Raw genomic sequence first — 16,117 nt, forward strand, 5'->3', positions numbered from 1 at the left:
TAGCTCTTCTACGGTTCTTCTCAGGGATTAGAGTTCGTTGGGATCCCGAACGGGAGCAAACTGAGCTCCTTCAGCTAGCTGCCTTTGAAGGCGGGCAACCTCGTCGGTCGCCATCCTGAGCTTCCCCCTATAGTCATCCACCTGCTTGCACCAGCCGGCACGGTACGCGTTATAGCTCGCCTCAGCATCCTGGAGCTATTGCTGAAGGTCGGAGAACTTCTTCGACCATTCCCGGTCGCAGTCGGCCCGAGTCGAAAGTTGGGATGAGCTTCCTGCCAACTGGCTAATCCTCTCCTGTGCAACTGACCGTTCCACTCTGAGAGAGCTGATCTTGACAGCTTGGGCCCAAGATCAATCGCTGGCGCGCTTCTTATGTTCCTCGAGCTCCTTTTCGAAGTTCATTTTTTCTCCGGCTGTACTCCATGATCCCCTTCACGTGGAGGTTCCGAAAGTAGGTGGCCTCAGAGTGGCTCTCCCTCAACTTGCGAAGTTCGCCCTCCATCTCCTTTGCCCATTTTGTTAAATGATGAACTTTCTTCTTTAGACGTTGGATCGTGGACTTCAGCGAAATCTCCTGTGGCAGGGGAAGCGCTTCGGCAGGACACTGCCATCGGGAGACAAAAGCGTCAAGCGCGTCTCATTGCAGAAAGCAAAACAAAAAAAAAAGGGAGCAGAGTGGAGAAGCCCTCCAAAAGGAGAAACCCAATTTTATTGATTGATTGTCTCTTAAAGACAAGAGGAAAAAGAAAAATTGCAATAAAAAAAAAAATACAAAGTCAGAGGTCTCAGACCTCTGAAATAAGAGTTGGGGAGCTCGTGTTCCCGGAAGGGGGGCTGTGGTGGCAGTAGCAGTGGGAGAGGGACCTTCTTCGTCTTCAGATGCCTCGTCCAAGAAGCTGAGGTCGAGCTCAAGAAATTTCTTGACCATCTTCTCTTGACAGAGCTCGAATCTTTGATGAATGCTTCTTGGCGAACTTGACGTTCAGGTCCCTTATCTCCGCAGAGACCTTGAACTCCTCCACCTAGAACCCTGACCTCCAAGACCAGGACCAGAATCTGCTCCGTCAAATTTGCGATCTCGGCCTCCGCCTTCCTTACCGTCTCCTCCGAGGTCTGCTTTTCTTTCTCAAGGGCCTCTTGGAGGTTGACTACCTCGGTAGCCTTTCTTTGAGGCGAGCAACTTCGACCCGACGACTCTCCTCCGCCTGGATGGCATCCCTCCTCACCCGGTTTGTCGCCTCGATATTGGTAAGGAGCTGGTGCCTGATTTGCAAGGGGGTCAGAACGGAGGTTGAAAAGCTAATTAAATGAAGGTGTGAAGGGAAGGAGGAAAGTGAATCTGTTTACCTCGAGAAAAGATCCTAGGGAGTCCCAAACCCACTGTTCGGGATCGACGCGATCAATCCTCTGGACGACTCCGGCAGGATGCAGCCGTCGATCAGTCACTTTATCAGGTCCCTATCATTAAAGGATTCTCCTCCAGCTCTCCTTCGAAATTGAGGGACTCTTCGATGGCGGCTCGACGGCTACTCACCCTGCGGGCCACCGACTTCCTTCTCCTCCCCCTCTCAACCCCTGGCGCCTCCTCGAAGTGGACCCCCGAAGCGGGAGCCTCAGCGGGGGAACTCTTTGAAGAGCCCGAGGAGTCGGAGGTTCGGCGTCTGAAGGAATGTCGACCGCGAGGGCCGCCTGGGCTGGCGTGGCTGAGCTTGTCTCCCTCCGTTCTGGCCTTCTTTGCCGTTTCGGAGGCCCGGCGGTGCCTTTTCTTTTGTGAGCCTTGAGGCCCCTGGCGAGCATCCGTGCTGCTTCGGCGTCCATTCCTAAAAAAAAAAAAAAGAGAAGAGAAAGGAAAAGAGATCAGTAATGGAGTGAAAAGGAAGAAGTGACACATAAAAAAAAAAAGAAAAAGAGAGAGAAGAAGAGTGGGAGAAAAGAAAGGAAAGGAAAGATGGGATACTCGCAGGGTCCAGAGGCTCAAGCCGATGTTGAACAAAAACTGCTCCTTCAGAAGGTTGGGAAGGAAAGGAGTTTGAGTAACTAAGAAGTTTTCGGGTGGCCTGAAGGTTGTCCTCCCCCAGGCTAGGAGCCCTGCGGACAGAGTCCCTTAGGGAGTCCAAAGGGGCAATCCCAACCTCAAGGTCGGGCATTGGACGAAGAGGTACTTCCCCTTCCAGTTGTGGATTGAAGTGGGAGCACCTTTCAGCAACCCTTCTTGCCAAACTAGGGGAAGAAATACCACCAGTCCCTCGCCGAGGGTGGCGCTTGAAGGTGTAAAAATACCTAAACAAAGAAAGAGATGGCTGAACCTCGACTACGTGGCAAAGGGAGAGGAACCCTATCAAAAACCTAAAGGAATTCGGTGCAATTGAAGCTAAAGAAATGTCTAAAAAATGAAAAAAGACGATGACGAAGGGTGGAAGGGAAAGTCAGAGTCCGGCACGGAAGACCTCCTGATACAGGCAGAAACGGCCAGATGTGGGGGTGCTAGCCCGATTGGTGGGACCAGAAAGCTCCAGATCGTACTTCGAAGGAACTCCATACTGAACCCTTATCAATAAAAGTTCATCCGGAGTCAGAGAACAGGGAATGGCATCCGGCGCAAAAATCGGGTGAGGCCCAGCCCTAGATTTGGGTTTGTCTACAGTGTGGGGGTTCTGGGGGGCTGAGGCGGACGAACTCCTGGAACCACTAGAGGTGGAGGTGCCAGAAGATATTTCAAACAAAGACCCTAAAAATCTCAGAGAAATCAGGCGGGACAAGAGGCGAAAGGTTTGCGGGGGACCAAACCAGAGAAATAAGGCAGAAGAAAAATGGAGGAGAAAGGGCACCTAGATGGCAAGAAGAGAATGAAAGTTTCGAGACTAATCTAGGTCGCTCCGAAGGATGCAGAGGGGCGAGGACAGGGATGACTCGAAGAATGCTTAGGGCCAAGGTGGATGCCAAAGAGGGTCAGAGCTCTCGGAGAGAAGGCAGACACCGACAGAACTCTCAAGCGGAATGAGACTCCTGAAGGCGGAAAGGCGAGTTTAAATAGACCCTTGGATCCGGCGCTATAATGATCGCGGATCTCCCTAGGCCGACCCACACTCGCCACGTGTTCACTCGCCACCGCTGACGGCTAAAAGCGGCTGATAGCTGACAGAGCCATTACTGCGCCATACCTGGGCCAACACTCCAACGGAAATTTCGAAAGGTCTCTTCGGATCACCCCGATTTGAAAAGACTCCAGCACGCACGCATTAAATGCCAGAATATCTGAGGGTGATCGTGCACAGGATTCAAGGGGACAACTTTGGCTGTAAAAATTTTTCTGTACTTCCTTCATTCGAAACTCGAACTCGAAAGTAGGGGGACTGGTGTTGGGTATAAAATACCCCCCAGCCGAAGTTCGTGACAGGAGTGACCCTCCAGGGATTCTACCGACTTCCGACCTTCGGCGACATCTTTCCGAACCTCTCTGGCGGTCGAGCCTCTGCAACACTCCCAAGTTTTGCCGACGGATAAGCCCCCACCAGCGTCGACCAGATTCTTCACGACGGACGAACTCCACCCAAGTTTCCACGATGATCGACCACCTTCTAGACTGCATCCAGACTCCTACGGGAGCCGGACTTCATCCCCGACTTCAATTGCAGGTAGACTTCGTCCGGACTCTTACGGGAGCCAGACTTCATCCCCGACTTCAATTGCAGGTAGACTTCATCCGGACTCCTACGGGAGCCGGTCTTCATCCCCGACTTCAATTGCAGGTAGACTTCATCCGGACTCCTACGGGAGCCGGACTTCGTCTCCTACTTCAATTGCAGGTAGACTTCGTCCGGACTCCTATGGGAGCCGGACTTCGTCCCCGACTTCAATTGCAGGTAGACTTCGTCCGGACTCCTACGGGAGCCGGACTTCGTCCCCAACTTCAATTGCAGGTAGACTTCGTCCGGACTCCTACGGGAGCCGGACTTCGTCCCCGACTTCAATTACAGGAAGACTTCGTCCGGACTCCTACGGGAGCCGGACTTCATCCCCGACTTCAATTGCAGGTAGACTTCGTCTGGGCTCTTACGGGAGCCGGACTTCGTCCCCGACTTCAACTGCAGGTAGACTTCATCCAGACTCCTACGGGAGCCGGACTTCATCCCCGACTTCAATTGCAGGTAGACTTCGTCCGGACTCCTACGGGAGCCGGACTTCGTCCCCGACTTCAACTGCAGGTAGACTTCATTCGGACTCCTACGGGAGCCGGACTTCGTCCTCGATTTCAATTGTAGGTAGACTTCATCCGGACTCTTACAGGAGCCGGACTTCGTCCCCGACTCCGACTGCAGGAAGATTTCGCCCGGACTCCTACGGGAGCCGGACTTCGTCCCCGACTCCAACTACAGGTAGACTTCGTCCGGGCTCCCACGGAAGCCAGACTTCCGCCCTAAATTTCTGTTGCAAGTAGATCTCACCCCGAACTCCTACAAGGGTCGGACTCCGAGCTTCTACTGCAAGCGATCCACTCCGAGTTTCTGCTGCAAACGATCTACTTTAAATTTCTACCACGAGCGGTCTGTGCCGGATTCCCACCGTAAGCTTTCACCCGAGCTTCCATTATGGATGAATTCCTTTCGAATTTTTGTTGCAGACAGGCCTTGGCCGAGACTCCTCGATAAATGATCCCCATCCGGGCTTATACGACGATCGGACTCCGACCGAACTTCTATAAGCGGGCAAATGCCGTGCTCACGAAATCCAATAGCTGGACCCCTCCGACGGATGAACCTCTCCAGCGCCATCCGGCATCCACCGCCGGTCGACCCTCTGCTGAAGTCTGTGCGAAACTGGACTGCATCCGCGGAAAGCCTCTGATCGAGCTCCCACGGCAAGTGGTCCTCGCCTGCAGCCTTAACGCCCAAGGCACCCAACAGGATTTACAACATCCGAGCTCCTCTCAGATGGATGGCTACCTCTCTCCACCAGGCACCTCAACCGAACTTCGGTCGATAAGCCCGGACCCCCTGGCAGGCCTCAGTAACGGCCATGACTCTACTCCACTTCCTGCGATGGATCCCACGCGACTCCATCACTCCCTGGCAGGCCTCAGTAACGGCCACGACTTTGCTCCACTTCCTGCGATGGATCCCACGTGGCTCCATCACTCCCTGGCAGACCACAGTAATGGCCACGACTCTGCTCCACTTCCTGCGACGGATACCGCACGGCTCTTCCACCCTCTGACAAGTCGCGACAACGGGCACCGCTCCACTCCCCGCAACAGACTCCACATGGCAGGTCCCGATGATGGCCACGATTTCACTCCACTACTCTTCACAACAAACTCCTCCTGACCCCGAGTGGCCCACTGTCAGACGGTTACAAACATCGCTATCAGTCTGTTGCACCTTCCGCCTATAAAGGGGGACCCCAGATACGTTATTCTCTAAGCTCTAATTTCTATCCCAAAACTCTGCTAAAATTTTCGTTCGAGCACTCCATCCTTGTTGAGGCAAAGAACTGACTTGAGCGTCGGAGGGTCTTGCCGGAGCACCTCCAACTCTGGTTTAGACTTCCTTTGCAGGTCCTGACGGCGACCGCGACTCCCTCGACTCCAGCTTCTCCGACGTAGGAGGATTTTGCGAATTTTTGTACCAACACATACCAAGCCCTGGGTGCTTGTTTCAAACCATATAGAGTTTTATTTAATTTAAAGACATGATTGGAAAAAGCATGATTTTCAAAATCTGGAGGTTGTTCTACATAGACTTCTTCAGTAATATATCCATTTAAAAAGGCACTTTTGACATCCATTTGGAATAATTTGAATTTTATAAAGCAAGCATAAGCAAGTAGAAGTCTAATTACCTTTAATCTAGCAACAGGTGCAAAGGTCTCATCAAAATCAATTCTTTCTTCTTGATTATAACCTTTTGCAACTAATCTTGCCTTATTTCTTATCACATTTTCATGTTCATCCAATTTATTCTTATATACCCATTTTGTGCCAATTATTGAGTAGTTTTTAGATCTTGATACTAAGGTCCATATATTATTTCTTTCAAATTGATTAAGTTCTTCTTGCATTGTATTAATCCAATTATAATCTTTTTCAACTTCGTCTATAGTTTTAGGTTCAAGATGAGAGACAAAAGCATAATGATTGAATACATCTTTAAGAGAAGAACTAGTTCTTACCCATGTGTAGGATCACCAATGATTAGTTTCTTGGGGTGATTGTGATCATACCTCCATTCTTTCGGTAGATGGTTTGTACCTTGAGTTTGTTCTTGTCGTTCTTCACCTTCCTCATCTTATTTGTCTTCATGTTCTTCATCATCTTGAATTGTTGAATCTTTTAGAGTGATCTCCTTCATCCTTTCTATAAGTAGATCTGCATCATCAAAACCTTCATTCTTCCTTGAAGGAAGATCGTTAGTTTCATCAAAGATAACATGTATTGACTCCTCTACTACTAAGGTTCTTTTGTTGAAAACTCTAAAAGCTTTACTAGAAGAGGAGTAACCAAGAAAATTGCTTCATCGAATTTTGCATCAAATTTTTCTAGTCTTTCTTTACCATTATTTAACATAAAACATCGACAACCAAAAATATGAAAATATACAATGTTTGATTTTCTTCCTTTCCAAAGCTCATAGGAAGTTTTCTTTAAAATTTATCTAATTAAAGCACGATTTAATATGTAACATACTGTGTTAATTGCTTCCGCCCAAAAGTATCTTAGAAGATTGCTTTCACATAGCATGGTACGGGCCATTTTTTCAAGGATTCTATTTTTCCTTTCTACTACCCCATTTTGTTGAGGTGTCCTAGGTGCTGAAAAATTATGGTTTATTCCTTTTTCATCACAAAACTTTTCAAAATCTTGATTTTCAAATTCGGTTCTATGATCACTTCGAATATTTTGAATTGAAAAACCTTTCTCATTTGTGACTTTTCGATAAAATTTAGAGAAAACTTGAAAAGTTTCATCCTTGTGTGTCAAAAATAAAATCCATGTAAAATGAAAAAAATCATCAATAATTACAAAATCATATCATTTTTCTCCTAGATTAGTAGTTCTGGTAGATCCAAATAAATCCATATGCAATAGTTCTAATGCCCTAGAAGTTAAAACAATATTTTTAGATTTGAATGAAACTCTTGTTTGTTTACTTAGTTGGCATGCATCACAAATTTTATCTTTTTCAAAATTCAATTTGGGTAAATCAATAACCAATTCCTTCTTAATGAGTTTTGAAAGTGAGTGTATGCTAATATGTGCAAGCCTACGATGCCAAAGCCAACTAGTTTCATTAATCTTGGCATTCAAGGATACTAGGCATTGCATGTTTATTTTGGATAGATCATTCAAATCTACCATATAAATATTACCATGTCTATGCCCAATAAATTTAATGCCTTCATTAATAGGACTAGTTACAATGCAAACAGAAGATTCAAAAATAACTTTATATCCTTTATCACAGAATTGACTGATACTTAATAAATTATGTTTTAAACCATCTATAAATAAAATATTTTCAATAAACTTAGAGGAAGTGATACCAATGTTATCTATACCGATGATCTTTCCTTTATCATTGTCTCCAAAGGTAACCATCCCTCCATTCTTAGCATCAAGTGTGATGAATTGGGATTCATCACCAGTCATGTGTCTCGAGCATCCGCTATCAAAATACCATTTCCAGTTTGCTCCTTGGGATGCTAGACACATCTGCAAGCAAAAGTCAAGTTTTTACTTTAGGTATCCAAGCTTTCTTGGGTCCTCTTTGGTTAGTCACAATGATTCCTTTTGGAACCCATATTTTTTTTGCATTAGAATTTATGGATTTATTAGAGAGATATGTGTATGACTTGTGACCTATTCTACCACATTTGAAGCAAGTGATGTTTAAGAATTTATTGTTTGAAGAGTTTACATAGATATTTTTTAGAAACTTTTATTTCTTTAATGGGTTGTAACCAAGACCAGCATTATCATAAACAGCCTTTTGATTTTCAAGAATCATATTGAGTTTATTAGAACTTAAAGTGAATTTTTCAACTATTGGTTTTAGCTTGGCAATTTCATTCTTTAAGTTCAGATTTTCTTGAAGCAAGGTAGATTTTTTATTTGAAATGCTCTCATTTAGTTTTAGTAAAGATTGATTCTTTGATTTTAATTCTTTGTTCTTTACCCCTAGCTTCTTTAGTTCATCAATTAAATCATAAAAAGCTTCATGAAGTTTTTCAAAGGTAAAGTCAACAGGAGTTGAAGAATTTACCTCATTTTCATGTGCCATAAGGCACAAGTTGGCTTGTTCAGTTGAGTCTTCTTCTTCGGAGCTTGACTCATCACTTCCACTCCAAGTAGCCATCATGGCCTTCTTCTTGTACTTCTTGGGACCCTTCTTTAGTTATGGGCATTCAGACTTAAAATGCCCCGATTTCTTACATTCGTAGTAGATAAGGGATTGATCTTTATTCTTTTTTTGCTATATTTCCCTTTTGTGGGTGGCCTCTTCCTCATTTCTTGTTTTCTTTTCTTCAAAAATTTCTTAAACCTTCTAGTAATGAGAGCCATTTCTTCATCATACTCTTCATTTTCCGTATCATCAGTTTCTTCATCAAGTTGAGCCATGGATTTGAAGGTGATTGTCCTCTTCTTCTTGACTTCTTTTTTTTGGTGTTGTTTCATGCTCAACTTATGTGTCATCAGTAATTCTTGAAGCTCTTCCAAGGGTAGAATGTTCAGATCCTTGGCTTCTTGAATAGCGATCATTTTGGCTTCTCAAATTCTTGGTAAGGACCTAAGAATCTTCCTCACAAGGTCACTGTTAAAATAAGACTTATCAAGACTTTTCAGACCATTTATAATATCAGTAAAATGGATAAATATTTTAGTTATAGATTCATCATGCTCCATTTTAAAAAGTTCATATCTATGCACGAGCATGTTAATTTTGGATTCTTTCACTTGATTAGTTTCTTCATGAGTTACTTCTAATCTATCCCATATTTTTTTAGCAGACATGTATGTTGAAATATGATTGAATTCATTAGCATCTAGTGCACAATACAAAACATTCATGGCTTTAGCATTTAGTTGGGCCATTTTCTTATCAACCTCATCCCATTCTTTTTCGGGTTTGGTTGATTCCACACCATCAATAATTTTAGTGGGTGTGTGAGGGCCGTTTACTATGATACTCCACATATCATAGTCAAGTGCTTAATGAAGATTTTAATCCGAGCTTTTCAATAGGTATAGTTGGATCCATTGAAAAGTGGAGGTCGGTTAGTAGACTACCCTTAAGCTAGAGAAGTGCTGACTTGAGTTGTCATAGATCTTTAACTCTTTGATGGTTAAATCAAAGTAGGGCTAGAGCACCGGGCTCTGATACCACTTGTTGCCCAGCTATGCAACCCAAGAGGGGGGGTGAATTGGATTTCTAAAACTTTTAAACTTAACTTTCAACTTATGAGGATTATTTAACAATAGCAAGATAAGTAAGGAGAGTGTAATTGATTCAAGGCTAATGGTTGAATGCAAGAGTGCAAGAGAATAAAGAAGTTCTAAAGAAGAGCAATTAAGCATAATACAAACAAGAGGATTTATAGTGGTTCGGTGCCAACCTTTCACCTACATCCACTCCCCAAGCTCCTACTTGAAAATTCCAATCCACTAAACTGTATTCAACTTGAATACACTCGTCGGAACCTCCGACTCTAGCTATCCCAAGCTAGAACACTTGTTTCTCGAGTACAAGTCAACCTAATACAATCCGATTCAAAGTTTGGATCAACCTTCCCACGTTTTGGAACCCTTTCAAAACAAAAATAATAACTCAAAAAGAGTATTACAGTTAACAGCATAGAAAATACAAAAGAAGCTCCTTTAATGAGCGAATGAAGCTTTAAATACACTTTACTCAAATAGAAGAAAGCTCTTTCTGATTTTCTCAAGGTGGTTGGAGATTTGAATGAGCACTTGAAGAGTTGGTGAACTTAAATTAAAAGCTTCTTGAATGATTTGAGTGGACTCTTGCTTAAGGCTGAAATGTATGCTTGAAATCCCTTTTTAAAACCCTTCTCTTGTTCTCTATATTTTTTTTGATTCCCTCCTTTAAGTCCCTTTATATATCTTCAAATAATGGTGGAGAGCAATCTGGACTAAAATAGAGCCATTAGAGCACATTAAATGAGCATTAAATGCAATTGAAACGGGTTAAAAACTAGCCGTTGTAGAATTTTTTCATCACAGGGGTTGACTCATAGGGTCAACTCATGCTCATGGGTCGACTCATAGGGTCGACCTCTGTGGAACAGAACAGAAAATGACTATTCTGTAATTTTAGCCTGCAAGGCAGCAGAGGTCGACTCATAGGGTCGACTCATGTCAATGGGTCGACTCATAGGGTGACTCACAAAGAGTGCCAGCCAAAATTTTTGCATGCCGTTCAGCTCTTTAAGCCATGAGTCGACTCATGGGGTCGACTCAAAAATAAAAACTTGATTTTCTTGTAAAATATACTTCCAAAAAAGTTAAAATTTTCTCCAGTAGACTGCACGTCTTTTGTTCTTGCTCTTGAGGCTTCTGAATCAGGTATTGATAAAATTATGATTTTGCCCCTGAAATGCAGTAAGTCTTTTTCCAAGCCAAGATCATTAGTAATCTCCTCAAATACTTTGTAATCATCAAAATCAATTCAAGGAGCAACAGCATAGTTTTGTAATTGAATAAAATAAATAGGATCATTTTCAATCATGTAGAGTCATATGTCCATGAATCATTCAAGAAATTAATAGGATGATGATACATATTCTCAAGAGTTGAGAATTTGAGATATATATCATTAGTGATTAATTTTTAAATACTTCTAATCGACAGATCATCATAAAGATGGTGATTGATCTGCGTTAAATTGGTGCATAGATTACTTTTCTTTGGATAGACGAGTCTTGAGTCTACAGTATGGAGACACTGGAATGAGAGTATAGATAATTATTAGAGAATAATGGTATTGAGCATGACCAACATGAGTAGTCATATGGATGTCTATTCACTCGTCAGTGACATACTCGATGCTGCAGTGGTGTGAGAAGTCTTCAGACCTGTAGTGCCTCAACTGCTCACAGTGGGGTTGCTATAATTTGCCTACACATAAATATGGTCTCTAGCCATATGGATCATTGTAGTGGACGTTGGCTAGAGTAAGTTCACTGTAGGAGTAGGGTGCGCACCTAGATAGGATCTATCGATTTTGATAGATAAGTAGTCTCATGCTATTCATAAGATTAAGTTCAGAAGATCATGGTCATGGTAGAGTGAATGATGGAAAATTTTTTTTATCGGATTTCACTTATGAACTCGAGTCGATTGAATATCACATATGACAAATGATGAGGTTTGACAAGTTATACATGATCTCCGTGTTGTCCGGACTCACGATAGGAGGATCGAATCACATGGTAACTACACCTAGAGATTCAATATTCTATTCTATTGGATTGTCATTACATACTACTAGGTATCACTGGTGGATAATGAGACTCGTCGAGCACTATCTTGATGATCGACGATTCTTGATGGGTAGAGTTGGAATCGTTCCAAACCATCGAAAAGAGTTTCGATGATATTATGATAGGGATCACATATATCTTACTGTTAGATAGAATAGAACATATGGGATAACACACAAATGAGATCTTGTCTGATCAGATGGTTGATCTATGATTATGAATCACAAAGGGATCTAATTGTCAATATGCTTGATGATTAGACTTAAACGTAAAAGTCACATGAAAGACTTACTAAGAGTTAGTAAGTTATAGGAGGGCTTAATTATAATTATTATAAATTATTTGATTTGATCAAATAATAGGGTTGAGTCTTAGTCAAATTAAATTCAGATTTGATTTGATTAGATTTGGTTTGAGTTTAAATCAAATTGAATTTCATTAGTCTAAAGAGTTTAGACTAACTCCATAAGTACTTGACTTATTTGGAAACCTAAATCAGATTGGACTCAAACTAAATTAAAATTTTACCTATAGGAGGAATTTAACCTGCAGAAGGACGCTTTTCAGATGTCTCACGCCCACTCTCCCTCACAGTAATCTGATTTTTAGCATGAAAAATTAGGAGGGTGCAGAAAGGTTGGCGGCAACATTAGGAGTCCTAAATCCTATGAACTCTTATTTTATCAAAACCCTAACTAACCTAAAAGTTGGTTATATGGGGCATCTCCTTATGAGATAAGGTGTGAGATAAGAAATTGGGGATGCCTCCTATCTGCTTTTTAGCATGAAGAATCAAGTGGAGCATGGATGAGAGATTGAGAGCGCATAAAAGAAAGAAAAAGATGGGTGTGGGTCTTGTGTTGACGCCTCCCCTCTCTCCTCTTTCTTCTTCCACATCTAAGTGTTGGATGTCCATCTTCTCCCTCTCTTCCTCCTTCCAAGTCCAAGAGTTGAATGCTTGATTCTGATGAAAAAAGTACAGAGTTTTATGCATGAATTTAAAATATTTTGAAATATAACATAGCGGAATACGTAAATTAAACAATTTAATCTATAAATGTATGTAATCAGATTACTAAATCCTATTGCATTTATAAGTCAGAAAATAAAAGCTTTGATATTGATCAAATCAATATCCTAGATCTAGAACAGTTTTAGATCTAAAATCTAGATCACATTTAGGTAAGAGAAGAGATCATGATTTTTATTATTGCCTTTGGAGCTGCACATGCGTCCGACCTCTATAGGGAATCCACACGAGGCTGTAACAAAATCGGAGGTTCGTCGAATGAAGATCCACTCGAAGTGCTAGCTTCTTGCGGATCCCTCCGGATGGTTAATCTAAAAATATTCTTCGAATCTCTTGGACATTCTAAGAGATGAAGAATATGAGGAGGAATGAGGGAGAAGTCAAACCCTTAGACCTCCCTAAAATCAGAAATAATATATAAGAGAAAAAGATGCTAAGAGAAGACAGATCTTCTCTTTCAGGACATCAACGATTGATGTCCTGAGAACATCTCTATGCTAGGACATGAGGAGACCTTCTCCTCTAGATATTTTTCAAACTTCTAGATCTTATGTTATCTAATTTTTCTCATAGAAAAATCTCATAATTGATGGAGAAAAAGGGTTCTAAAAGAAACTTTAAGAGATGACCTTCTTTTCTTCTTCTTCTCTCATCAGGACATGATTAGATCATGTCCAAAATCAGATCACCATGCCCCAACTCATTGGAGCATAGATCCACCACACCATCCCTCTTTCTCTCTCAAATTTTTATCATATAAAAATTATAAAAATAAAGAAAAAATAAATTGAAAGAAAAATAATAAGAGAAGATAATCTTCTCTCTTACGTTTTGTCTCTACAAGACATCACTACAAGACATCAACTTTTGATGTCTTGATAGAAGACTCTCCTTCAAGAAAATTGGTGCCTCAAAATACCCATGCCATCCTTTTTCTTCTCTGCCTTTTCTATGAAAAAATTACAGATTTTTGACTCCCACCTCCTATCATATAGGAGGCACCACTAGATAAGGTAGACTAGGTCAAATGACCTAGTCAAATAAGAAAACTATGGGACGTCCAACTCTTGGATGCCTCTTTCCTTATAATCTACATGGAGATTAGGAAACCACGCATAAAAGAGGTGACAAAGAGAAAAGGTAGGCATGGAGAAAGTTGGCGCAAGAGAGGAGTTTTTGTCAAGGGAGACTTTTTCAAAGGAAATAAACACAAACCACTTTTCATAATGAACCAAATTAAATCTGATTCAAATCTCTAGAATAAGTGGTATGAGATGACATTTCTTAGACGTGGATATCATAGAAAAAATATCTAAAAATAAATATATGGGCGTGGGCTTTCTCAGGTGGCGCAAGGGAGAAGATGGAATCCTAGTCTAACTATGATTCTCATGTAGACTAGGTCAAACTCTTTGAACCCAATCCAGATTAATTGTAACCTAATTAAGGGTGATCCTAGTTCAACTAGGAGTTCAATTAAATCAGATTAAATCATATTTAATTCTGATTTAAATCCTAACTTAATTAAAAATTTGATGCATACAAGTCCTAATCGAACAGGAACTTGTTCTCCCTTGCAACTGACTTATCCAATAAACTAATTAGACTTAATCCAATTAAATTTAAACTAATTTCAATTGAATCAAATTCAATTAGACTTGTTCTCAGTCTAATTGCTCAATCAGATTGAGCCAATTAGCAATCCAATTGCTAATTGATCCTCCTGCAATACTTGCATTAGGTCAAAAATCAATCACATTGATCGTTTAACCTTAGAACGATTCTCAATCATCGATTAACCATCTGATTAGATTACAATCTCTTATGTGTGTGATCTTTTAGGCTCGAACCTAAGTCGGTAGCACAAGAACCAATTTCTATACTAGTCGAAGTAACCATCTAGCAATGGTTCCCGACATCCAGATAGGTCAAATGTATGCAAAGTAACATTCTAAGAACCCTGACCCATAGTTACCGTATAATTCATTCCTTTAACCAATAATACTCAAGACGACTTCGAGTATGCTGTCAACACTCATACAAGTCATCTCTATTGTATCTCAAAATTTTACAAATCCCGTGACTCCTCACGAGGATTACCCAGACCTAGGTTTTGCTAAATTGAAACACAGCGAGATATTCTCTTCCTGAAGTTAATCAGGAGTGGTCAATCCCATCTTGACTCACACACCGACTTCACAAGTACTTAACTGTATCTAAAAATCTTTCGAACCTATATTAAAAATACAAACAGTCCGGCACCAAAGTACAGTGAGTTGCTTGCAAGTCACCGTGGTGATCTCAGGTCGGAGGGACACTTATACCCATTGGCCTTAGCTAGCTACTCTTGACAGTAGAGTATTACATTGATCATGTTTAGTATAGATGTACTCCTACATCTCACCTGGATGCCATACTAGTGTCTCCACACTACTTGGTTACAAGGATAACCAACGCATATGGCATACAGCGACCTACACTTGATAAGTTATCGTCCTTGTTAATAACTTATTATTTGATCGTGAACAATTTAAGAATCATCCGATAAATCCTCCTTTATTGATTGATTATGGTTCTAAGGACTTCATCATAATTTAGGAGTTTATTTAAGGAAGATAGAACTTTTATGATGAACCTGCCAAATAACTATTATTATTAGATAATAGATATACTAATTTCAATCATCTACCATTTAGATGATTGACTTTAAGACACATTTCTCAACAACTCTCATTTGTACTAAAGCCAATCAGAATGATATCAAATATTCTATCTTCCACTTGAGTTTCGTAGAAGTGCTTAGTTTTGAGGCCTTAGTAAATGGGTCGGTCAAGTTCTCCTTTTTCATCGATCTTCCAAAGATCAATGTCACCCTGATCTAAAATCAAAGGTGATAGTAGTACAGAGTATGCTGGTCCTTCGATTCTTTAGCTAGAGCTATGGCTCCAGTGCCTACGATAGGACTGGACCTTCGATGGAGGGTGCCACTCCCAACCTGCTAATGAAGCTCAGCAACTACACAGCTTACATGGCAACATCATATGCTACAATGTACTCTACATCACTAACTGAGTAGGCTAAAGTATCATGCTTGAAACTTTTTCAACAGATTGCTCCTACAATTAGGATATGATTCGACACTTTCTTGTTGTCATCTTGATCTGATTGAAAATCGAAACATCCATACATTTAAAGTCAGTATTTTCATATTTGAGTCACTAGACCTTAGTATTTTTCAAATATTTAAGGATTGTCTATATAATCTTCCTGTGGTTCTTACTTAGATCAGACTGGTATCTGCTCACTATCATTAGTGAGTATATCATATCTAATCTTGAACATGGAGAAATTAGATGACACCTAAACCTTTATTCCTTGCAATACTGAAATATCATTTTTGATTAAGAAAATTTCATCCACAGATAACACAAAGAATAATACTACAGAACATTTTACCCACTTATAAAGGCAGGATTCCTCTTTGTTCATAACAAAGATATATGTTCAAAACGTATGTTCCAACTCTGGGATAATAGTGAAAACGGACTTTATAGGTCTCCACCTTATCGTCTATGCTACTATGATCCTTTT

Source organism: Elaeis guineensis, chromosome 11, assembly GCF_000442705.2.
Source record: "Elaeis guineensis isolate ETL-2024a chromosome 11, EG11, whole genome shotgun sequence".
Lineage (NCBI taxonomy): Eukaryota > Viridiplantae > Streptophyta > Magnoliopsida > Arecales > Arecaceae > Elaeis > Elaeis guineensis.